The 25,409-nt window shown below is 37.6% G+C and overlaps 1 protein-coding gene and 1 pseudogene across 2 annotated transcripts in view; one reads left to right on the top strand and one right to left on the bottom strand.

Annotated features, from left to right (window-relative positions):
• The window catches only part of LOC143874060 (protein RETARDED ROOT GROWTH-LIKE-like), a 38,971-nt gene extending 33,415 nt beyond the window's left edge, over positions 1 to 5,556 (top strand). The window contains exon 8 of the transcript XR_013248772.1: positions 5,461 to 5,556. The gene's annotated coding sequence lies outside the window, so the exon portion shown is untranslated. The remainder of the gene's footprint in view (positions 1 to 5,460) is intronic.
• A 1,077-nt stretch (positions 5,557 to 6,633) lies between these two features.
• On the bottom strand, positions 6,634 to 20,937 carry LOC143892161 (zinc finger CCCH domain-containing protein 1 pseudogene; annotated as a pseudogene). Its single transcript, XR_013255438.1, has 3 exons — positions 20,228 to 20,937; positions 8,932 to 9,066; positions 6,634 to 8,051 (listed from the first exon to the last, which is right to left on the bottom strand). The product of XR_013255438.1 is annotated as a zinc finger CCCH domain-containing protein 1 pseudogene (transcript).
• Positions 20,938 to 25,409: the final 4,472 nt, after the last annotated feature.

Below are 25,409 nucleotides of genomic sequence, written 5' to 3'. Positions count from 1 at the left end.
TGCCGGAGCTCCGGAATCCGAACCCCAAATCCGGCCAAGCCATCTTCATCTTCCTCCATTGAAATTCCCAAACCCTTCTTCAAAACCCATCATACCCTCTTCCATTAAAACCCACCTCATTTCCACCATCACCTTACCCTAACCCATCTCAATCCTCCACCACCATCCGACCACCGCCTCTATATCATTTTCTACCTCCCATCACCCACACATTTCAACCGCCACTACCTTTTTCTCTTCGATTTTTGTTTGAAAACCCTAGCTACAAGCAGAGAAGGGAATAAGGAGCAAAGGGAGAAGGGGCTGCAATTTATAGAGCAGAGAGGGAGAGGAAGCGAGATCGACCCCCAATTTCATCTTCTCCGACCAACCACCATTTTTTCCGACCCCATCACCACCATTAACAACCATTTCCACCCCAAACCCACTTCGAAAACCCAAGTCCATAACCCTCAAACCCTCTTCTATACAAAACCCATTCTCATCTACCTCACAGCCACTACCCATTTTTATCTACCATCAAACCTCTTCTCCTAACAGCCTCCTCCATTGATTCCGGCGGGAATCTCACCGGAATCCGACCGTGATTATTTCCGGTCATCTACATCTCAACAGACCCCATTCTCTTCTTCTACCTCCACCCTCACCTCCAAAACCCACTTCCATCTTTGATTTTTACAACCCACTTTCATATTCCGACCACCTACTTCTACATCTCCTCGTTTATCACCATCCCCACCGTCATCAGATCCTCTTATCACCGCCATTGCCTCCCCAAATTTGTGCAACATACATCCGGTTTTGAACGTTGTGAGAGCTAGTTCTTTGCTCAAGAATTTTAGCAGAAGAATATCTGAAGACATCTACATTCGCTTCAGATATTCGAGCCGCAACCCAGCGCGAAGGAAGTCTTGGAATTGGCGATTCTCCATGGCATTAGCAAGGGTATTCTTGTTGTACTAGTTCCAGCGTGATTCTGAGCAGCAATTCATTTAACTAAAGAAGGATCAACCAAAGCATAAAATCATTTGAGAAAGCTCAGGTAACTCTCTCTCTTCTTTCAGTTCCTTACTTCTATGGTACTTTTATCTGGTTCGTTGGGTTTGAGATGAAGTGGCAATTTGTGTTGGTTATCATGATGATTTGAGAGGAAGAGTTGCTATATCTGTTGTAGTTTGAGGGAGAATTTGCTCCTTGAATTGGGTCAGGTTAAACTCTTGCCCAAGGGCCTTGGATGAAGCTTCAACCCAAACTCTCAAGTAGTCGACCCATATTTAAAGTTTAGAGGAAAATGGTAGCAACCTTGGTGTTAGTTCAGTATTTTATGAACTGGATTCAATGAAGGATAGAGTGATTTTGGCCCCAATTTTAGTTTTGATGTGTATTTGGGTAGCAGAGTGGTGAAGACTGAGTTCTTGTCCTAGATATATCTTGATTCTTCTTAAGCCTCTCGTATACATCCTAACTAGCTTAAGAAACTTTACCATGCCTTTTTCATTTTGTTAATTCTGGGAGTTAAGACCATCTCTACTGATCATCATGGGAATTAAAAGCAAAATGAGTCAATGTGAAGAAGTGAATTGGATGATGGCGACATCAGCCGTGATTCATTGATATTAAAACCACCATATTCTGGTCTCTGCCCAAATCATTTTGTCCTTCCTGCTAAAATAAATTTCTCCATTATAGAGTTTTCCCTGTGAAATTGCAATTGTCCTGACAGATGTCATACCAAAGAAGGAAAGCTAACTTGATGCAATTATTCACCTTGGCCATGGATTTGGTTCCTTTGATTTTCATGTTGATTATCCATTTACCCTCAAAAATTAGAACTGTGCATGAGCCTTCCTCTTGTTTGGCATTCGCATGAATGAAGCATGATAGTATATATATTTCATGCCCTTGAATTTGAAGCCATGTTCACTTCGCTCAATATTGTATTCAGGTATATGCGATAACTAGAAATAGTATCATTGAATTTCTACATATTTGTTCCTTGGACTAGGCTATTGTAACAATCTTATTAATTTCATATTCCTGTCGCCATTTGGGGATACAGGTCGAGTTGGTTTGAGACTATTAAAATAGGGTAGTGACTACATTTATACTCTGACCTATTAATACTAGTGCTACCACGTTTTAAGTGTCACCCAAATTGCTTATCCTTCTCCTAATCTGTTTGTAGAGATTGTTATGGTGTTGGATCATTCTTTGAAATATGCTAGAGGACAAGCCTAGTGCATACCTCTATTAAAGGTAATGGCATCACATCACTACCTTTATGCTCAATTGAAGCGCAATTAAATTTTGGTAGCAGCTCGGGTTGATTCTGTAAAATCAGCCATCATCTTCCACTTTGGGTCAATTTTATCTTCATGTTTGGAGTTTGGATGAGTGTTTGTGTCGTAGGAGTCCCAGGAGATGGTGGTCATCTGATTGTCATTTTGCGCATGCGCGCATCACTTTATCCATTTGTTCATTTCATTGAGATCAGGTGTTAGGGTGAGGGTATTGGCTCCCCTATTGATATCCAAGGCATGTTTTGTGCATACTATGCATTAAAGTTTCAGAAAATCTTTTCGAAAGGGGATAGGGGCATGTGTTTATTCATTTGATTTGGAGAAGTGGTAGTAGTTATCAAAAGAGGGTAATGCGTACTCCAGCTTTCCTAAAAGTAGTGTTGCCATGTCTTGACAATTACCGGTAACCTGCTCATTTTCTTCTTAGGACAATTATTCTCTCCTTTGGACTTCTGGTTGATCTATGAACCTTGCTTCGGTTCTTATGATTTATTTAAGATGTTTGCCGGTTTTCGGAATTCATCGGGATAGGCGATGACAGAATGATTCTTGAGCCATCCCTTTGCCATTCATGCCTCTATGCTTATCTCATCATTTCTCATGGGCTTAGGAATTTTCCCTTATTGGAGGCCATCCTTTATTGCAGGACTTAAAGGTTCTTTCCTCTCCGAGATTATAATTTTCTGCAGGGTTAGGGATTCATTTCTTTCCTTCTTCGGGTTCATCTTTTCACACGTTCCTTGGGATCCTCTTCACATTTCGGGATCCTCATCGATTTTGGGAACACTTCATCGGGTTTAGGCGATGACGGACGGCAACCTCTTGAGCAAAACCCCCTTTCAATCAAAAGGGATAAAAATACATAAAAATCCAAAAATAACAAAAACATAAAAAAACAACAAAAGCGTTTTTCGAAAAGCTGTTTCGAACTACGTTGGCTTGATCCCTTTCCACAGGGTACGTAGGCAGCTTGGGATTCTCGTCTCAAGTTCAGTCAAACTTTTCAATAAAATCTTTCAAACCTTTCAAAACAAAAAATCAAAATGGGCAAGGATGGTGATTGCCTGGTCACTCGGAGCCTGCTTTTCATTCTATTACCCTTTTTTATCGTGGTTTTTCGGTTTTCATCGGTTTTCCGACGTTTTATCGGGTTTTATGACGCGTGACGACGTAGCGTGGCCCCTTCACAGGGATCATCCTCGCTGAGCCCAACGATAGGTCATGACGATCACGAGACTTGTCTGATCTTCAGCAGATTAGCATCGCTGGGCTTGATTCCTTAGAATCGCTCCCTGAGCCTATCGTATGTTCCCTTTTCTTTTCCCTGGTATTTTTGGTCTTCACATACCGTTAATTTTCCGATTCTTTTCTTTCATTGCATCTTTTAGCTCATTGTGTGTTTATCTCTGACTTATGTGCTACTGTTAGCTTGCTTACTATTCTAGCATGGAATTGATTATTATTTTCTTAGCATTAACTCTTACATAGGCTCACATGCTAGTGTGTTTATTATACTGCTTTGGCTGTTTACTGCTGTGCTTATCTGTCCATTCACATGCTTAGCTGTAGTTATTTACTGCTTTTCTGTTTGTCGTATCTGCGATACTACTTGCTTAACTGTAGCTGTGCATGCAGATATTACTACTTTCCTAGATGCGATGGGTTATGATTAGATGCGGTGAGTTAGGATTTGGATGTTTATTTTCTTTTGCCCATCCCCGGGTCATGCATGCTTAGATAGATGTTTCCTCGGGGGTACTCGTTCCCATTTCACATGATTTTCGCCCAAAACTCTTCGAAATTAATTAAAAATGGCATAAGAGACCAGGTGCTTGCACTTGGACGAATTGGAGGCACTTAACACCTTCCCCATTCGTCACCAGGCACGGACTTTTGTATCTCTGGTTATCCGTTACAACAGAGTATTTCATAGGATCCAAGGCCTACTTCCTTGGATGACGACTCTTCTTTTGTTATAGGTACATCTTGGTTCCGGGCTAGTCCTTGAATAGAGAGGTATCTCATTTATATCGCCACCCATGCTGTGAGTGGCATCATTTCGAGAGTTCCTTGGTAGAGCTCTCCTTCACATTGTGGAGATCTTAGAGGATTGACGTGGGATCTCGTGTCCCTCGCTCACCGTCCTCGGGATCAGGGTCCACAGTAGGTGCAAGCTCTTGATTCGTTTGATCCTTGATCCACAAGCCATGTGTTGAGAAGAGTTGTATAATGACGATTATGACATGAAGTTCATGTATATAATACAACATTTCAAAGCAACGCATTAGTTGATTATTTCATTTCTATTTATCACCGTATCTAGAGCAAAGCCACAATGGCAACACTGATTCTGGTTGACGTTTGGCTTTCTATTCAAGACACAACACAACTGTTATATGGATCTTATGATTTATGTCTTTCCAATAAAGACAATCTTCCTAATACTCAAGAAATAGGATCCACGCGCCAAAATGTGCAACCCCGATAGAATACGGTTACATTATTGATATCGTGTGTGTAATATATGGTCTATTACTCAAGGTACTTAGTTTAAGACGTAGTTCACTTGAAACTTTTATAGACTTGAATATATAAACACTTAGTGGAGGTCAAGTCCACAAGCCACCTTCACCCATTGCATGATATTTCAAAGTTGCCCATACTTTTTTAAGGGGAGTGATAAATCGACTCCCCATGTGTCTCTCTCTGCTCTAGGTTAGAGAGAGAAAGAGGAGAGAGATAGACACATGGGGAGTCGATTTATCACTGCCCTTTTTTTATTTGAATTTTGATTCATGTGGGGATTGTTGGATTTTTTAATCATTTAATGCTTTTAATGCTTTGTCTTTAAAGCCTTTTCTTTTGTCTTATGTGAATCAAATTTCAAACGGTTGCAATTTCATCATTACAATGCCATCTTTATATGCCTTTGACTGCTTGTTCTCTAGAGAGAGACGTTGGAGAGTGTTAATATAAACACATCAACATTGTATACAAGACACAACTTCTCCTCTTCGCTTACAAACACACAATTTCTTCTTCTTGAACGTTCTGTTCATTCTATTCTTGAGCACTGCTTTGCAAGTTTCAATCTTTTCAAAGCTTTGCAAGTTTTTCTTTTAAGTGGGCAATTTATTCCTCATCAACCATTGTTCGCTAGGTCGAGCCGGTGCATACACATCGTCAAAGACAAAGGAAGTGGTGTTGTATCCTGGAGATATGTCGTAAGAGAACCCGCTTGGATACGGCGATAATCTATCTTAAGGGTAGCGTTATTACATAATGTGCCTTATTTTCAAGATCACCAAGGGTAATTTTAATTTCATCTTTCCTGATTACATATTGAATAGATTGTTGAACTAATCTACTTGACCCCAAAATTTTCGAACAAGGATCAGTGTGCCCACAGTACTGTTTGAAAACTACTTTAGGTGCACCCAACATATAAAATCACATAATTACTTAAGTAGCTAAGGTGACATTCCCTGAGGGCCATATTTGGATTCCAAGAAAAATATTTCTGACGGAAGTTATTTTCTTTGGATGATTGATTATTTCCATGATTTGGAAAATTTCCCTCCTAAGTAGAAGTTGAATAGGGTTGGTTGAATAATTCTTCTTTTTTTGTGTAAAATAGTAGAAAATTATAGAAAAAATTCCTCTCCGAACTTTTCAAGGAAATTCTGGCAATCCAAAAACGCCTTACCCTATTATCGAGAGAGAGAGAGAGAGAGAGAGTTGCTAACAAAACCCTATGATATTAGGAACTTTACAATGAAAAATGAGAACTAAACGTATGGAAGAAAGTGTGTGTGGGGTGGGGGGCTGTCGCAACTTTAAAAAAATTGTCAACTATAAGCAACTTTAGAAAAATTGTCAACTAAACCTATCAGAGTTGGAAAAAATTCGCCAATTTCAAGGGGAACCCTAATTTCAAGTTGACAGCTTTGAGAAAAATTGGTAACTAAACCTATGGACTTGGGAAAATCTCAAATTTCATTGAAAAAGAGTTCCCAATTTCAAAGGGCAACCCTAATTTCAAGGGGGCAACTTTTAAAAAAAATTGGTAACTAACCCTATCGATTTGAAAAACTTTCCAATCTCACTATATCAAAGGATCTGATCACCTGACTTAGGGTTATGCTTAAATACTGCCCGCTAGATCAACAGATCTTATCTCTCTCTCTCTCTCTCTCTAAACATGATCATGAAGATGATTGATGTGTTTTGTATCCAAAACTCAAATCCAAAATCAAAATACAAATGCATGAGGTATCCAAACGGGCCCTTAACAGAATGTCAAAATCCACTAAAGAGTCATGCCAAAATGGCTTTCCACAAAATTGCTTAGCAAAACCCATAAATAATATGTGCAGACAGAAAGAAGAGATATTATCTCCAATCATCGTTATAGAAGAACCCATATACTCACCTTTAACAAACCTCAAAATATTTCCTCTACACTTAATAAAAATATTTTAAAATAAAGATAGGAGTATGATTATTCCATACAAAAAATAGTGCTTACATGATTTTGGTAGTGAATAAGAATGGTAGAAGCAGGAGTGTAATACCATGAAAATACTCACTCAAACTAACACTAATCTTTATGTATCTTAGGAAATTTTAAACCACCACTTCTTGATTCTCTCTCATCATATTCCCGCAGAGCTTCTCTTCTTAATACCATTAAAAACTTCATGACTCGTTCAGACCGAGACTCCCCTTTGGATTGATTTAGCAATGAAAACTCCTCTGAGCCGGAAATTTTGAAGGGAGAAGAGAAACAATAAAAAGAAAGAAAGAGAAGAGAAACAATAAAAAGAAAGAAAGAACGTATCTTGAGGAATTCTAGCAATAAAAGAGATAGTGAGTTTTATTTTCTAAATTCTCTGTATTCTAAGTTTTCCTCTCTTCAGGTATTATCAATTCTCTATGATATCTCCTATCCTAAAATATCGCCATCTTCTAAAGGGAAATGTTATCAGCACTATACTGTATTTTGACGAGGCACTCCTCACTTTATTAAAAGTACGGTATGGCCCGCACCATAGGATGATCCAAACCGTCCATTAGATGGGCGACAGCCTAAATAGGTTGTGCGCCAATAATTATTTCCACAGGTTGATTCTAACCCTCCGATCTAAAGAGGGTTATGATCAACCCTCTAACATTCAGATCGGAGGGTTAGGATCAGCCTATGGAAATGATTTTTGGGGTCACAACCAACTTAGATGGGGCCCATTGACCATAAAAGGTGAGTCCCACAGTTCCAACAATTAGACAATCCATCGAATACTTGATATATCAACTCCACAATTTAAATCTTTGAGGCCATGAAAACAGCAACCTTGTTGTGGGTGTACAGAAAGAATAGCAAAGGCAATTGCAGGTTCAAACCAATAATTTAAATAAGAGAGAAATTATATGGTGCCCGAACGTCAAGTCTCTTGCGGGTGGTACATCAAAAGTACAGCCCTTAATATTTGATCCAACAGCAGCCTTTTACAAAGTGGGCTGCCGTTGGATCAAATATCAAGGAGGTACCGCCATCCACACGGGACTTGACGGTCGGGCACCATATAAAAACTCTTTAAATAATGGGTATTAACACTTGCAGCATACCCATGCATGGAATAGTTGCTCTACAACTCCATAATTTAAATCTTTGAGACAAAAAAATAGCCACCTGGGTGTAGGAGGTGTACAGAAAGAATAGCATAGGCAATTGCAGGTTCAAACCCAGCTTACCTACAAAAAAAAACCCAGCTTACCTACAAAAAAAAGAATAGCAAAGAGAATTGCAGATAATCTCAAGCCTTTTAAAGAGATTCACCATGGAATATACATCAGTGAATTGTCCGAATTATAAAAGAAAATTATGCAATGCACAGTTCAAAAAGGGAAATAGAGAAAAATATACATAAATATTCCAGAAGAATTACCTACTAATCACAGTCTAAACTTCTCAAATAGAAAAAAGGAAACGAACCAAATGAAAGAGCTATTGACCTGTAATTGGCAGATTGTTACTAAAAAAGATGCAATAAAAATGATTGAAAAGGGTAAAGTTAAAGAAGTAATATCATAAATATACACCAATTTATACCACTCAAAATAATATATACACCAATTTATTTCTGCATATTAGCTTTTGTCATAAATATACACTAACGTTTGATGGTTGGAAGGGTGTGTACAAAATCCCAATGGCAACAACTTATATTCAAAGAGACTCAACTTTTTCTAAATTTCCTAGTTCACAATTAAGTAAACTCAACCTTTTCTAAATTTTCTAGTTCACAATTAAGTAAACTACAAAAATACCAATGTTTGATGGTTGGAAGGGATTCTACAAAACACCAAAGTCAAGAAGTTAAATTCAAAGGAACTCATCTTTTCATTTAAATTCAAAGATACTCATCTATTCTAAATTTTCCAGTTCACAGTTAAGTAAACTACAAAAATAACATGATTAGATTTTCAATTCCAAAAACCCTAGATTTATCATTCGGAAAAATGGAGAACGCATAAGAAAAGAATAAAAACCCTATTTCAAATGGTAAAACACTTAGTTGAATAGCTACCGGAGAACATAATGTAGACAAAGATTATATGTCAATAAAGTTACCGCAGAGGGAAGCGAAGTGAACCCATTGACCCTTTATTTTTTCTCTGCCATCTTTTTCCTGATCTCATGAGCAGTGTTGAAGATTCCCAGTGTAGGCTTGGTGCAAACAAAACACTTCTTGTTCTTCGAGTGATGCTGTGGTCCAAAAGCAACACAATCAGATTTCAAAAATAGATAAAGACAGGCAAAGGGAAGGAAATTAGCAACTTAATGAATTTTAAACTTTGAGTTATAAAAACAAGATGTGAATAATATGGACATATGTTACAATCCCAATGAAATACAAACAAAAGGGCAAAGAGTTCATGCAGTCACTCCAACTTAGAATTATGGTCGAAGGGGGATAACCAAGTACCGTATTTAGCACATCGGATTCTCCCAATTTGGTGAAAGTTGTCCTGCTTAGAATTTTGGGTTATAGTGATAAATTCAGGATGATAGCATTTCTTAGAAACAAACTCATGTTTTTTTTTTAATTTGGAAGAAACAAACTCATGTTAAAAGCGACCAAAAGATTGTGCACTTTGAGCGGGCAATTTCTACAGCCCATGCAGCATGGAAATGCCTTGAATAGGCACACTATTACTATACTGAAGCAGGAAAGAAGATAAAGCGGAACAGAGTTTTAAATGAAGATAAAAACGGATATCCATCCCAAATGATTCTCCAATTTTGAATTTGGCTTAAATGAACCTTGGGATTTTAAAATAACAAAATAAACTTAAGCTAGCCATTTAGAGCAAATGTGCAGTTTACTCAGAAAAAATGGATGGTGATTTGGTCATCTAAGGAACATTCTTTTGTCAATTTAAGAATTGAAATCAAATTCAGACATGTATTTTACTATAAGATGAAGCCAAGGAATAATTATGTAACTCTCAGAAATAGAAATTTCCCTAATGCATAGCTCTCTCCGGAGGACATGCAGAAAACAAAGGGGTGGCCATCTGGAAGAGCAGACATTCAATGTTGGCTGCTTCTTGGACACTTTGGCGTTGTTTTCTATGAGACAGACCCTTTGACTGGAGTTAACACTAAAAACATCTATTTGCATTTTCTCACTATCGTGACAGGGACTAATATGGAATGACCAGATCTGCTAGACAGTGACATAAGGCTATAATCAAGAGTGATTGAATAGCAAGGTTTGCTAGATACTGATAAAGGTATATTCTAGTTTACATGTTCAAGATTTCTTCCATTATTATCAAATGAGTTAGTATTATCAGTTCGTTTTGGCTTCTTCTTTGTATTGCACTGTCATTTTCCCTAGGCTGATCGATAGATGTTAAATTGCAGATATTTTCACCATGCACCAAAGCATAGTTTTGCTCAGTGAGTTGGGCTCCAGAAACCTAACCTTTTTTCAGCTGCAACCCTTCAAGACAAGTGAGCTCTGTGAAGATTCACAGATGGCTCTGTGTCACTAGAACTGTTATTATTGGTAGATGTTTAATGTTTTTTTAGATGGTAGTGATTTTATTATAAAGCTGCCAGACATGAGTGTTGGTTCAGACCACCTGCTACCATCGCACTCCAGAAATTGCAGGTTATGCATTGATCCTCCTGATCCCAAAGAGTGTCGCCTGCAGTCTCCTTCCTTATGCCAAAGCTGGAGTTCTGACCTTCACATGCTGCCATGCCTACAGTTGATTATTCTTGGCCGCACTGTATCCGACTAACCACTCATTCACTCGAATCCATCCTCTCTCCTTCCAAACCTTCGATGATGATCATGATGATCATAATGTGTTTATTCAACGGTCAGCGACTAGATGTATTGGACTAGTTATTTCTGTGGGTGATATAATCATTCTAGGAGATGATAGTACTGGAATTCAACAGTTGACAGAGTTTCTCCAACATTACAAACTAAGGACCTTGGAAATTTGAGATATTTCTTGGGCATTTCTCATCATAATATTTCTCTTTAACAACACAACTATATTTTGGATTTGCTAGAGGACACAAGATTACTACGATCCAGGCCAGTTGATAATCCTATGGATCCTAACGTGAAGTTGTACGCCGATTAAGGAGACTTGCTGGATTGAGCCTACTAGCTCAATGGAAAAGCTTTGCTCTTCAACCTAGAGGTCGGCGGCTCAATCCCAGCTTACCTACCAAAAAAAGGAGACTTGCTTGAAAAACCCAAGCAAATATAGGAGGCTATTCAATAAGCTGAATCATTTAATAGTGACTCGGCTGGATATCTCATTTGCAGTATGGTGAGCCAATTTATGGATTTCCATCATTATCCCCCATTGGAAGTTGTTCATATTGTGAAGTATTTAAAAGGTGCTTCTTCACATGGTTTATTGTTTCGAGAGCATGTGCACTTAAATATTGAAGATTGGGTAAGATCTCTTTCTGACAGAAAATTCACTATCGGTCATTGTAAATTGTTAGAGGTAGCCTTGTGTCCTGACGGAGCACGAAGCAAAGTCTTGTGTGTCTTGATCTAGTGTAGAAGCAGAGTACATAGCTATGGCTGATAATATATGTGAGCTTACATGATTGAAGTGTTTGTTGTCTGAAATTGGATTTAAGACCCCCTTGCCTAGGAACTATTTTGTGGCGGCCAGGTTATGGTTCATATTGCTACTAATCCTATTCTCCATGAAAGGACTAAACGCATTGAAGTAGATTGTCACTTCATCAGAGAAAAGGTTCAACGTAGAGTTAACTGTACTTCTCATGTCTGCAAAGGAGATCAATTGGCTGATGTTTTCACCAAGTCTTTGGGAAGGTCTCGGGTGGATTACATTTGTGACAAGCTCGGCTTATACAATGTAAATACTCTAGCTTGAGTGGGGGTTGACTACTTGGGCAATCGATCTTGCCAAATCTCTTTTATTTGATATTCCATGTTTGGTATTTTAGCCATTGCTTTTTGGTTTGTGCATAAATTTTTCGCGTCATTTTTTGATGTATGGAAAAAAAATAACACATGGGTGTTTTTGGTATTTTGGGCATTACATTTTTCATTTGAAAATGGAATTACATTTCCTCAGTTTTATTATGTTTTTGGGTCGTTTTACAGTGCAAGATTGTGTCTGTCTAGACATGGTAAAAGATTGACTAGGGTTATCCTGGGTATTGAAGTCCTACTTTGGGAGTTTGAAAGTTTGAATTGTTTTGAGTAGTGTAAGAGGAAACACAGAGAAAGACAATACAAGTCATTGTAATTCTGCTATCCGAAATAAGTGGAGAGTTTTACAGCTACTCTTGAAATCTCTCTCAAACCGGTCGAAGGTGTGAAGCTTTCTTCAAGGCATGAAGCTTGGAACCCTAGCATGTAGCAAGTTTCCTCTCTCGTCTCCAGTTTTCCGTTCCTCTATTATTGCTTGTTAGGCGGAAGCGTGCGGAATAGGCGAAGATCACCGCCTTCAACCTGGTAGAAGAACACCGTCTTCTTGATAAAAACTCTTCAATCCACAAGACGAGAACCTTGAATCCACAAGGAAAGAAGCAATATAAATTTTATTCAATTCAAGATCTACTTTTTACATGTACAACTCCATATTTATAGAGCTTTTGTTTCCTAATCTCTCTAAGATACTTACAAATCCTAATCCATCAAGGATCCTAAATTATCTAAAATTAGAAATTCTAGCTTAGAAAGAAATCTACAAAAAAAATTAGAAAGTGTTCTACATCACTAAACCTTAGATGACTTTTTTTTCTTCTTTTTAATCAACTATTTCCCATAATTGGACCCTCTCTTTTTTTCATTCCCTACCACTCGGACATCATAGTTTAGCAAAAATCAGCTAAAACCACCAACCTGCACCCTAAGCCAATCGAACCCCATTCAATCCCTTTCGCTTGTCCTATTTCTTAAACCTTAACATCCCATCCTTTAGTCCATTGAAACCTTAATTTCATGAAGCCCAATTCGTCAAAACCCTAACCTAATATCCTTTATTATCTTTCACTTGAGATCATACACCACAAGAAGAAAATAAAGACCCCTTACTTTTAGCTAACCTAAAGAGACTCGGATAAGCTTGAAAAATAGGACACATTACCTACTCATCTATCCTCCCAAAACAGAATAGATGAGTAGGTAATGTGTAGTGGGACTCTCCTATAGATTCCTAAATATAGACAGAAATAACCATCTCCAAACTGGAAACAACTTAACATAAAACACTACTTACATTTTCTTGTAGACCCACTTAATCCAACCTAAACTCACTCTTGAATTCAATTTGATTACACTAAAAACCTTCTCAAATAATTATGGCCATGACTAGAAAACATCAAGCCAAACGGAAATGGATAGGGGCCACTTGGAACATCATCATTGGTACAATCCACTTAGGTCTCTTTTTTTACTGATATTGACCCCTTTGATGTTTGTCAGTTTTTGTATATGACAGGACTTATTCATCAACCTCCCCCCCCCCCCCCCCCCCCCCCCTCCTGTTTGGAGAGAATTGGACCTTGAATTCAACCATTAAGAATCAAACAATGCATCCACCACTGCTCCATCTTGGTCATCAGATTGATGTCCTTGACCTTCATATTGATCTCGATCTCAACATCAGACACGATCGATATGCATCTCAATCTCGAACATGAACTCTATCCTTATTGATGCCTTCATTTCCCAATGTAATCTCTTGGAATAGCAAGAAAGCAAGATATTCATCATCGTCGTCATAAACATCATAAGTTGGATCACTCCAAAAGTTCTTGCAAGTCTGACAAAACCCATCTCCATAGATTCTTTTCAAGTTGTTCACCGAAAGAAATTGCACTCCTCCTTTTCAGTTTAGAAAAATCAATCTATCTCGCCTGATTCATCAGTCGATCACTGTCCCCACCACATGGCTGTCCCCAATTGCTCCCAACTAAGAAAGGAACTTGGAGAAATTGGACCTGATTCATGCTGTTGGGGATCATTGAGTACCTAAATAAATCCTCCTATGATCGGCTCATATTGGATCTGAGTTTGATCTACTGACCGATTAGTAGTTTGATGATTAGGTGTTGTATTAGAGGCTATTGTGCGTCATCATCGCATCGGTGCAACGTTAGTTGAGTCACCTAACTTTGTGATGCAGATATTAGGCCAAATAAGTGGCATATTTGCCCATTAGTATTTATTTACATGTTTTTAGATGTTATTTAGTTTTTAGGCTTTTGTTTTCCATGTTATTTAGAATTAGGAAGTTTAGTCTTTTAGGAATTCTTATTTTAGGATGTTATCTAGTTTTTAGGCTTTTATTTTCCATGTTATTTAGAACAAGTAAAAAGGCACGTGCACCGCACGTGCGGCGTCTTAATGAACTATTCCGATCTACTGCATATGAATTTAATAATAATCTTTAACCAACAAAGACAAGTACGGAGCTTATACAATTTTTGAAATGTACGATACAAAAAAGCATGAGATATGAGGAGCCACAAAAGTGCAGTTGCAATCTCAAAAGTACATCTATCAAAAGCATGTACAAACCTGTGTTCTAATGAAAATTATTGTTGAAACTACATATGTTGATAAAAACAATGAAAGTTTATATATGATTAAGCTCATTACATAGATTTTGACTAACACGGTTTGACTAATACATCATGCAGAATTATTTGTTGAACATTGATTTGAACAATTCCTCACTTTGGACTGAAAATTGGTCTCAACTTTGCATCATCTGCATTTGCTATTTGAAGATTTGAAGGGGGGTTTTAAAGGCCAAAGGGGAGTGATCCGATGTCATCTGTTGGGCATTTTGTCATAACCTAGACTTAGTTATTGGCTTACACTATGGACAGAATTTTAGATGTATGTTTAATCTCAACTCAGTTCAGTCAAATATAAAAACACTAACCGAACAAATTCACTAATTAATAGAATCATCCAGCATAGACAATGAATACTATAGAGTTGTTAAACTATTCCATCCAAACAAATAAAGCACAGATCAAAGCTCCCTTGAGAGGGATATAATCAAAATTCATAACTATAACTGTCAACAAAATAGCATACACGGGGAAAAAAGATATACAAAAAAGAGATAAACACACAAAAGCAAGAAAAGTAAATATTAAAGTACTGATATTGGAACTATCATGTTTTGATAACTGCACTAATTAATCTTGTCCTTTTTTTTAAAACAACTGTCAACTGTTATTGCTCTTTAGAGTCAGTTGAAAACGAAATACAAGCTCATTTTGTTTCATTATTATAACATGGTAGTGCAAATATTACTACTGAAAGATTATTGTTCTTTTATTCTGTCAAAGGAATAAAATATTATCACAGAATTAGAATAATATATAAAATATTTTTTATTTTATTATGTAATTAAGTACTTTAAAAGTAAAAAAAATAAGTTGTTAATTTAAGCAAAAAACTATATTATACAAGAAAAGCAACACCATTCGAAAAAAATGAAAGGAAAAGCAAAATAATCAATATTTTGAAGGAATCAAAAAATTAATTTGTTCTTTGAACATCCAATCCAGCATCACATAAAGGATTTTAGCACTACGTCTATGTGGCCCTACAAGTCCAACAACCTCCTCATCAATCACGACATCATAAATTCTATCATTTGCAGAGCAAGATGGCCACCAATTTAAATTCAACATGTGAAGAAAGGGAAGACAACCCCTCCTCAGAAAAAATATAGCCTAACAACACCAATTTTTATTCGTCGAGGACAAGCAAATTAAATCACCCGTCTATCAAGATTTGATAGTTCTTAATAAATTTGTATCTCATCTCATATGGAGGTTGAATCCTGAACAAAATGGTAATTTTTGAGTTGGATGGAGATTTCTTAGCTAATAGTAGGATTTTCTGCATAATCAAAAATATCAGCCCATTTGCAATAGGTTCAACTGATATTCAAATTAGGAGTGCATTATGGCTTGCATCAGTAAAATGAGTGAACCTACTCGAATTATCTCTATTACCTTTCTCTCTAATTCTATCTTTTGTGATTGAGTCAAGCAAACCGTTAGATGTGATCTCTAATTGGATACATATGTTTCTAGCCACGGAAACAACTTTGGCATTGCAAAAAGTGTTTCTTTGCACTCCATTATTTATTTTACTTTCATACGTTTCTAGAAGCCCATGATGCGAAAGTAGTCAAAGCTGCAGGATGCTAAGATAAAACACTTTCAAAATGAAAATGGTCAAAGACTGCTAAGTCTGCTTATGGCAACGACTGATGGTGGAATTACCATCCAATACAGGAGAGATTTAAAAAGAAACCACTAATTTTTAAATATTCCCCATTATTAGCACCTGAAAACTACAAATTTCATTTCTCGCATTGGGTATCTGTAATCATCAAATAACATATTGAAACAAATTACCATCTTTCATATTTGTCTTTCAACAATTTGGTGTTGAGAAATATTTGAACAGTTTCATGCATACAATTATACTTTTTTCAATGTTTGTCATATTAAAGAGTCATTTTCTTTGTCATATTTTGTTGTTCATTATCAGCTTGGAATTTAATTATAGCTCCAGCAGCAAAATTGATGGATAGTTAATACATCAATCACTAAAATCAATGGCTATGCACCAGATCACTCTTTAATTTAGATTATTTCTCCTCCATTAAATCAATACACTTATAACTTGAATACAATTAAAGAGTCGATTTGGGGATCTTTCCTCTCTTGAAAATTAGGGACTCTCCCCTCTTTAGAAGATAATTTCTCAGCACAAAGAAAAACTCAGATCAGAAACATGATTTGCAATCTCTGCATATAGAAAAAAATTAGATCAGAAACATGATTTTCAGCCTTTTTTATACGAATCAAGGGAAAAGCAATCGAAACAACAAAGTGAATCAAACAATTATAAGTTGAGTTTTACGGAAAGAAGACGATTTTTTTTCTTCTGAGAAATGCCTTGATCTTCTGCAAGTAGCAATAGTTGAAAAGCAGGGCCGGGTCTCCTCTTATCTCTTTACGGGGGCGGAGTTGTTATGAATGATAAGGAATGGAAGCAAAAAAGAGATGAGTAGAAGAGACAGTAGATTTGCGGTCGACAGAAAATGTTATTTTTCATTTCGTTTGTTGGTCAAATTGAATTCTTATCATAGATGAACCTAGTTGAGTTTTAGTCACAAACCAATCACTTGGGCCCTGTTCGTTTGAGATTATGAGTTGTGACGACCGATTGTGAGTGTGAAACTGAGTAGAATTTGAACATTATTTTGAGTCCAATAATTTAGGGGTGCAACTCGGGTCGATTTTTCGGAATTCGGGTTGAGCTTGTACCTTGAAATCGGGTTGGGTTGATTTCTATTCATTTTTTAGCAAAAGCTCAACCCGACCCGACCCAAGTTGCACCCCTACAATAATTGGTTTGGTGCTTACAATTGGTTGTCATAATCTCAAACAAACAGGGCCTTATTAAGATTTGATTCATTGAGAATCATTGTGTATATAAATAGAGAAGAAAATTGATTGTATGTATATAAACATCCACAAATTGAAAGATTAGGATTTAGGTGAATGAAGCAATAAATAAGGGCGGTGATAAATTCACCCCCTTCTATTACAATATTCACCCCTTATTTTTCAAAATGGACTGTACAGCCTACACCATAGGATGATCCAAACCGTCCATTTGATGGGCCACAAATTAAATAGGTTTTGCCCCAAAAATCATTCACATAGGATGATCCTAGCCCTCCGATATATAGAAAAACTCCATATAATCAAACCTCTATAGATTGGATGGCCAGGATCATCCTATGGAAATGATTTTTGGGGCACAACCTATTTACATTGTGGCCCATCAAATGGACGGGTTGGATCATCTTCTGATGTGGGCTGTACAGTCGATTTTGAAAAACAAGAGGTGAATATTGTAATAGAAGGGGGTGAATTTATCACTGCTCATAAATAAAGATAGTTTCGATAAAAGGAAGCCAAACAGGTGGCAAGATACGAACAAAGAAGCATTAAGGCAGGGTGCATCTGGCTCTTTTTTTTTTTGGAAGTATCTGCAGAGGCATGGGAGAGGCGGAAATGACCAAAAAACACAACAAAGAAAGGGAATACATGGGGAATTAAGGCAAAGATGTACAGGATGCAGAAGGAATTAATGCAAAAGAGTGGAAGAACTTAACTCATGATTCTCGCTTTATATATAGTATAAGGATTAGGAAATTTAGTCTTTTAGGAATTCTTATTTTAGTAGGTTTCTATCTTTTAGGTCGTTAATTGCCTATTTATAGACCTCTTTACAGCTTTATTGTAAACTTTTGATGATTATTGCTATTGAATAAAGATTCTTCTCCCTCTAATTTTGGTTTTCTTCTTCTCTCTTCTGATTTCTTTTCTTCTCTCCCTAAATTCGTCTATTCTTCAGGTTATTTTCATCTCTTCTTCAGGTTATTTTCGTCTCTTCTTCCCCTATTCTTCTAATTCTATCCCATTTCGTCTATTTCTCTCCCCTTTCCTCAATTTTTCTTCACGGTGCTGCATCACTTTGTCATCAAGATTTTCCACTAGTTGTTGCAATTATGCAATCTCATCTTATAAATTGAGATTCATACCGTGGAGGGCCTGCTAAGGAGGGAGTAACAATTCTTATTTTCCTAAATGGTTAGGTTTTTATAGAAATATACTATTCATGTATCTTTTTATAGACCTTGCTTAAAAGTTTAAACCACCCTAAACCATTTTTAAATTCAATAAAAGTAAATTTCCTAAAACAACTACATTCCTGACTGACAAGTTTAGCTCAAAAGGACAAGGATAGGATCTACTTCTAACACCACCATTTGTAGTCATCTGGATCCCTTTCTTATTGACCTTGACCCCTTCGACATCTGTGGGTTTTTTATGATGATAGGACACATGATCTTCATCATAACCTTAGGTCATATATAATACAAATAAGAGGTTCGCAATTTTTGGTTCTCCCAATTCTCACTTTCCAGCCACCATACAAGTGGTATATGTCTGCGATGGTCAGGCCATTCATCTTGACGGCCACCACAGAGCCATGTACAGTGTCTTCTCCCACATCAAATGGATGAGCCTAACCCTTGATCAATGCCTGCAAGGAGAATGTTCATAGAAGGAAGTGCTTAAAAGAGGCCTCATTTGTTCAACGAGATATGATCATCGGTTCTACAACATAGTACATTGTCCCATTGTATGATCGACTAAATGAACGGCCCCGATAAAGCCAAACACATACCACATATAAGGCATCCAAAATTTGAGAATTTGAGAAGGGAAACAAAAGGTGGATGTAGCCATCGCTGCATCCTTTCATTTCTTTGGTTAATAATTAAGAACACAAAGGAAGAGAACGTGAAAGTTCAACATTTCAATACTATTTAGAAAAGCATTCCTCAAGAAAACCATGACCGACTTTTCAAGGATAGGGAGGTCGTAAGTATAACATAAGGGGACCCTTACAGCATTCTATGTAATCATTCAAAAAAAAAAACAGTCCATTCTATGTATGATCCTCCAAAAGAATCCAACTGTCCAAAATGGACTGCTCGATAATTTCCTTCTATACACTTTATCAAAACCACTATAACCAATCGAAGCGCTATGAGGATATCAAAGAGCAAGTCTATGACACTACTAGCCTACATTGACCCCCATCAACTTGATAGAAGGTCATTCTTATCACTTCCAATTCCTATTTCTAGGAGCTTGAGTCGCCATCCATTACTAGAAGAAATTTCATGCCTACACTCCCTGATCATCCCCCTTAAGGGACAACTAGTTTGTTGGGTGAACTTTTGTCAATGGATTTATTAGTGTTACAGGTTGGATTTCATCACTCCACTAGGGATGGAACTTTTTAGTAACCAAAGGTTGGATCCACTACCCACCCTAGGGTGAATGGTTACGATCAAACTAGTTTGATCCATCACTTTCACGCAATGGTGCCTTCAGAATAGGAATTGCAATACATCACCTCTTGTAAGTGACCTGCATGGCTGCACCCACTATAATTCCACACCCAGAAATTTGACGGCCTTTAATTTGTGTTCTTGGTACACCAAAATTACAGATAAAGCAATGATAGGTATTCCAAAGTTGGTATATTATAACCAGAGGAACTGAACCGAAGAATTGCTACTCATAATTTATACTACATGAACTAGACAATAATAGCATACGTGTTGATATAAAAGGGTAGATATTGCAGATATAATATGATTCCACAAAAAAATATAGAAACTGATTGTTCAAACCTAAACAAAACCCTAATATTAGAAGATATATTCCCAGTGCACAGCAACAATACTCACACAAAAATCATGAATTTGTCAAAAATCCATACCTTCAAAGCACAATGCTCGCAGAAATAATGCTTGCACTTGGTAACAACAGGATCCTCAAATGGCTGCCTGCATATGAAACACGCAAAGGGCAATGAATCATCCTCCTCCTCATCATCACTCAACCCCGCTCCTCCCGCCCCATCCACGCCAAATTCCTCTTCCTCACCTTCTCAGCCTCCTCCCATTCCCTCTCCATCTGCCATCCAGACTTATAATCCCCTCTATCATGCATAAACTTACACACGAATCCCCAAACCCACAATAACCAGTCTCTTTATAATCCTTACAAATATCCGGCTGGTAATCGAAACCTCATCGACGTCCTAATGTGCGCCGAAGCCCTAAGCGGGCCGTGGGTGGCCCCACCCGCCTTCTCGCCAGCCAGCGTCTGTTCTCTTCTGAACCCAGCCTTATAATCTGTGTATCCATTAATTCCTCTGTACACCTTCTCCTCTAGGGTTTTTGTTTTCCCTTTCAGAGATTCCTCCGCACGCTTGAGAGCCCTCTCTCGGATCGCACGTGCGTCTCTGTCGAATTCCGAAACCCTAGATTCTTCGTTCGAAACCCTAGATTCTTCCCTGAAGATCCGGAGGATGAGAAGTGGAACTTGTTGTCGGATTTTGGATGACCAAAACACACTCTTTCCATATAATTTTGGGTTTTTTGAAACATTTCTTCCGCGTATAAGCGTTTGAAACTTTCTTGCCTTTTTTCAATCACAGAGTCATGGTTTCAGAATGAGCATTACAAGTTGTGTGAAACAAATTCTAATGCTCTCTAATCTATATTCAATGGACCTAATGGGTCAAAACTCAAGAAGCTGTCTTTTACTTCATGCACTGGAATAATGACACCATGTCTTCTCTTAGAAAAGGGTGACCTCAAAACCTTATATTGTGGTTTCTGAATGTGAAACTCTGATAGATGGGGCTTTCTTCGTAGACAAGCAAAATTTAAAAAGTTAATGTTTTCTCTTATTCATAGACCAATGTTGAAAATCCTCATGTACTGTTGTTGGAAAAATTCATAACTTAAGAAGCTCAAATATGATTCTTAAGACTGTTGGATAAAATAGACGGATCAGATTTCTACAGATCTTATAAACAAATAATGAAAGAATGATATATGGCTTAGTTGAACCCAAAACACGTTACTTGAAACGAAAACATGTTGCTCGATCCCAAAACAGTGCAAGTCGAAGCCAAAAATCCATGTATTGTAAATCAAACTATAATTGAAATAAAACATGGAAAACAAATTGCACTTATCTCTTTTGATGGAAAAAAGTTTGGAAAAAAACAAATTTGAGGAAGAGAAAGCTGAGTCGTGTCACCGGTCACTCTCCTTAAGAATCGTATCCGCCCCTACCGGTGCAACCGGGATCCGCAAACCGACGCTCCAAGATAAAATAACCAAACATGGTTGCAATCCACGTGTGCACTCGGTGACTGGTCCACCCAAAACTGCCTTAGAATTGTACTCAGACACGGAAGGAACGGAATGAGATGATGGAAAACCAGAAAACAGAACCCTTTTTCCGGTTGGCAAAAGCCACCTCAAAATGTTTGTCTGAGACCCAGACTGTGTTCTCTTCTCCCTTTTATAAACACCAAAGTGTCTGTTGGAAAGAGCCACCATTTATGGGTATTAATGTTGAGAAAAGCCACAATTAAGAGCCTTGAACGTTTCTCTTCCAGCAGTCACAACTGTGAATGTTGGGAGATGAAACAGTTTTGCTACTTTAATGGGTGTTATTATCACAGCCATTTAGCAATTAATGGGGTAAAATGGAAACCGTTTTGGACATTAAAAAGAATCTTTTCATTTAAAAAGCACTCAAAAGTCACTAGCTTTTGAAATAAGAGGGAAACCAAATTTTGAATCTTTTCCTCTAAATTTTAAAGACAAGGCAACAATCACTTTTGGCTTTTCAAATTCTTTAAAATTTCCAACAACTGGTCTTTGAATGGAATTTTGTGCATGACTACTGACTAGAACTAGAGCAACACTTTCAAGATTTAACTCACTAAGTTCCACTGGGTTGCAATGAAATCCATTGCAATGCCCCATTCTATCTGTCTACTTCTCCAAGCTTTACATTACCATTAGTATTGGGATTCTAGCATCATTTCCTTTCGATTCGGTAATTGAAATAGGGAAATGTTATCAGCACTACTGTATTTTGTTGAGGGCACTCCTCACTTTATTCGAAGTACGGTATGGCCCGCACCATAGGGACAATCCAAACCGTCCATTAGATGGGCCACAGACTAAATAGGTCATGCCCCAAAAATCATTTCCATAGGTTAATCCTAACCCTCCAATCTGAATGTTAGAGGGTTGATCCTAACCCTCTATAGATCGGAGTGTTAGGATCAAGCTATGGAAATAATTTTTGGGCCCTGTGCCCATCTAATGGACGGCTTGGATCATCCTTTGGTGCTGGCCTTACCGTACTTTGAATAAAGTGAGGAGTGCCCTCATTAAAATACAGTAGTGTTGATAACATTTCCCTTGAAATAATGGAGAGAATAGGGAAATGATATCAGCACAACCATGTTTTGATATTTGCACTGAACCTTCTTGTCTTTTATTATTTAAAGAGCTGTCAAAGGTTATTACAGTTCCCAAAAAGCATTCACAAGCCAGTTAAAAAATAAAAAACAAGCTACGCTTGTGCAATTATTAAAACATAGTTGTGCTGATATCATTTCCCTTAATTAGTAACTTGAAAAAAATTTACCTTTAGCTGGTAGAAAGGTCATGATAATCAAAGCAAGATGGAATCCCTAGCTAGAATTATGGATTGTAGAAAAGAAGGGCCACACATAACATATCTTGTGCTTACATTTGGCATAGGGATTATAGCATCATTCCCTATTGAGTAGGTAGTTGAAAGAATGGAGAGAAAATTAGTAACTTGAAAAAAAAGATATCCCTCTTCTGGCCAATCTATCAGCTTTCTTTACAGCCCTTTCTGCACCTCAGAATGGTCTACAAAATCAATCAGTCTTGATTACACATGCACCTCTCCTTGTGGGACTCACAAATTAATGACTGCTCTTTTACACTAAAGGGGGTTGTCCCAAGTAAAAAAATAGGGTAAATATATCACATTGCCCCTGTATTTTTAACTTTCAACCATTAGTAATACTGAATACAAAGTAGACCTGGACAACAATTCCCCTGAATGACAAGAATCATTCGCAACTAAACCTAAATGTAACATATCTGAAGGCTGTTAAAGGAAATACATGATTTTAATAGGCTCAAAGCAGGACTCCAGAAGTGGGATACAAACATCCCAAAAGGAAAAGGGAAATGATACATTCGCCCCCCTTTTTTACTTGGGACAGCCCCTTCTAGTGTAAAAGAGTAGTCATAAATACACTAGAGGGGACTGTTGCAAGTAAAAAAAGGTCGAATATATCACTTCCCAACGGAATGTGTGGCTATTATTAAGAACATTCTGTATGTCTGGGTGGGAGTTTTTTTTTGGCCTGCAATTTAATGTTGCAGACACCAATCCCCCATAGGCAATTTCACCAAAGCAGTTTCCCCCATAGGCTATTACCAGAGTCTTACCTATATTTCTATAATCTTCGAAATTAACAAAAATAGACTATGATAGTTACATCTTGAAGAGCAATCCATAGACATAACTATAATCCCACTCCTAATCCTGAGTAAAAAAGAAATATTCTTCTGCGAAAGTAATTTAAAAACCCAGAATTTATCTAGGAACCCGGGTCGGCACCTGAAATTTTATTAATCAACACGGGAAATACAAGAGGGGGACATACCAGTATACCACCTTACCTCTAAAAAGTAAACAATCAAAAAAGAAAATTTTATTTACTAGTAATACCCCATCTGGCCCTAGGATATTTCAGAGCAATGTACCAGAAATGCGCTTGCGGCCGCTTACCTTTGAAACTATTGTTTTGATTGATCTGAACATTTTTCCAAATATCTTGGCTTTGATGTGGCCCCTCTTTGGAAATGGGTTTCCTTTTCCTTTCCTTGGTGGGTCGGTTACTTGTAAAAGTTTCAAAGTGTTTTGTGAAGAAGCCATTTGCGAGGAAGAGGTTACAAGGTCTCTTGAAGAACTAAGACTCAAGTAACTATGACTATATAGCAAGGGGGAAAGAGCAAATTGTTTGATTTTTTTGCTATCCTAAGTGCAAATTTGTACCCTACTTTGTTTGTATTAATTGTACCCTGTCGCCCTGTCTCCCTAAATAGCCTCCCGTATGTTCATTTAAGAAGGAGCTTGATTTGGTGGAAAGTGTTTGGGGTTCCACACAAAAAGCAAAGATCTCACAAGGGAACAAGTGAATGGAGTTGGTAGGGGTTACAAGTAGTGGGGAGACAGGTGGGGTCGAGGAGGGGCAATTGTACCCCTGGAAACTAGAATTTTTTTAGGTCTATGCGCAGAGTATGCCCCCCTCAAAATATCGTTCGCCCCCCATCAGTCCATCACTGATGCTCTAAAGTATGGCCTCTCAAATGAACGGCTTGGATCAATGTGATGGGCCCATTGTTTCTCCTATTGAACTTTGGACCAAGGCCCGTAAGATAAATATTTGGATCATTGAAATTGTGGAATCTACATTTTTGTAGGTAAGACTTCATTTTTGAACGCAAAGGGTTTTGGACTTAAAAGATAATTTAAGGGTGATGATATACTCGCACCCCTTAGAATGACTGCACCCCCTTATAATGTGATTTGACGCCAAAAAGCATTAAAAGTCTGCCACAGTTCACGTTATAGGGGTGCGAATCATCCTAAATAGGGTGCGAATTTATCATCAGTACTCTAATTTAAATACAAATAACAATCATAAGAGTTTTTGAATTTATTGGTAATGGCTTTCGTAAATGATTTTTGAAAATCTCCATATTCAGATCAGTTCAGATCGGAGGGTTAGGATCATCCTATGGAAATGATTTTTGGGGCACAACCTATTTACGTTGTGCCCAAACAGATGAACGGTTTGGATCATAAAAAAAAGTGGGCCGTACCTACTTTTTTAGACTTCACGTGTTTCATGGCCACCCATCATATAAATTCTTGGCCTACACATATGAAACCACTTGCTTTTGGTTGCATCTGTGTGAGATTTTATGAGAAATTATATGGTGCTCGCTCGGGCATGCACTTGCATCCCCAAAAAAAAA

This window comes from Tasmannia lanceolata, unplaced genomic scaffold (genome assembly GCF_043159265.1).
Source record: "Tasmannia lanceolata isolate RefF3 unplaced genomic scaffold, GAP_Taslan_0.1 ptg000002l, whole genome shotgun sequence".
In the NCBI taxonomy this organism is placed as follows: Eukaryota; Viridiplantae; Streptophyta; class Magnoliopsida; order Canellales; family Winteraceae; genus Tasmannia; species Tasmannia lanceolata.
This window is presented reverse-complemented; position numbering and strand designations above follow the sequence as displayed.